Source organism: Tarenaya hassleriana, unplaced genomic scaffold, assembly GCF_000463585.1.
Source record: "Tarenaya hassleriana unplaced genomic scaffold, ASM46358v1 Cleome1651, whole genome shotgun sequence".
NCBI lineage: Eukaryota > Viridiplantae > Streptophyta > Magnoliopsida > Brassicales > Cleomaceae > Tarenaya > Tarenaya hassleriana.
In genome coordinates this window covers 1-1,083 of record NW_010965075.1, presented here as the reverse complement: position 1 = coordinate 1,083, position 1,083 = coordinate 1, and the positions used below count along the sequence as shown (strand labels likewise).

Genomic DNA, 1,083 nt, shown 5'->3' with positions numbered 1-1,083 from the left:
CGTTATTTGTACAAGAGATTTGCCCTAATTAAGCAAGATTTGTTTAACAGTTCAACAGTCAGCAATAAGATGTGTAAGGAACGCGTCCAAGCGTTGAAGTATAATCACTAAAAAAGTGTAATTATTGAGAATGGGAGTAAGTGGCTATTCACCATTGGCACATTATTTTAATCAAAGTCAATGAATCTTTGCTGCCTATAAACACCAATCCTTCCCTTGTGAGCATCTCTACTCTCTCTAAAGCAGAGAGAGAGAGAGATAGAGAGAGATAGATAGAGAGAGAGAGAGAGAGATGGAAGATGAACAGCCAACCAATGACCGAGCGGGTCATGAGAACGAGTTGAAAGACAGGAAGGTATGCTCTTCACATTTTCTGATTATATATATATTGATTACAACATTTGCTTCCAAAATCAATCATATATATGAAAATATATTTTATATGGAGAATCTTGTTCTTCCTATATATAGTACTAATATATATATCTCATGTGTTCTTGCATCAGATGTCGTGGGGAAAACTCGATCGTATCGACTCTTTCCACGTGGAAGCCGGAAAAACTCCATCGAATATCGTCAAATCTTCTCTGGTATTATATATTATATTTCTAGAGATTTGAGTAAAATATTATTAAAAATTCTTATTATTCTAGATTTAAAGTTAGAATATAATCGTAGAAAAATCTAGCCGTCTAATATAATACATATATATATATTTTTAAGTATTTTCGATTCTTAAAAACTCTACCAAATATCATCCATCCTTACTTGATGTGTGTGTGTGTATATATATATATATATTATTAGAGATTTAATTAGAATTTTATTGGAAATTCCTATTATCTTCTAATGAAAGCCTATTTAACTAATATAATAAAAATCGTTTTATTGACGATTTTGATAGTTCCAAGAATCAAGATCTATGCCAATCATGTTATTTGATTCTATATATATATATATATAACGTTTTATTTTAATTTCAAGATGAGCTGGAGAATCACACTGAGTTTGGCGTTTCAAAGCATAGGAGTGGTGTACGGAGATATAGGGACATCGCCATTGTATGTATATGCGAGCACTTTC

The 1,083-nt window shown here is 31.6% G+C and overlaps 1 long non-coding RNA gene across 1 annotated transcript; it reads left to right on the top strand.

Annotated features, from left to right (window-relative positions):
* Positions 1-266: 266 nt before the first annotated feature.
* Positions 267-1,077, top strand: LOC104809786. Its single transcript, XR_771203.1, has 3 exons — positions 267-355; positions 507-590; positions 985-1,077. It is a non-coding gene; the product is annotated as an uncharacterized LOC104809786 (long non-coding RNA).
* Positions 1,078-1,083: the final 6 nt, after the last annotated feature.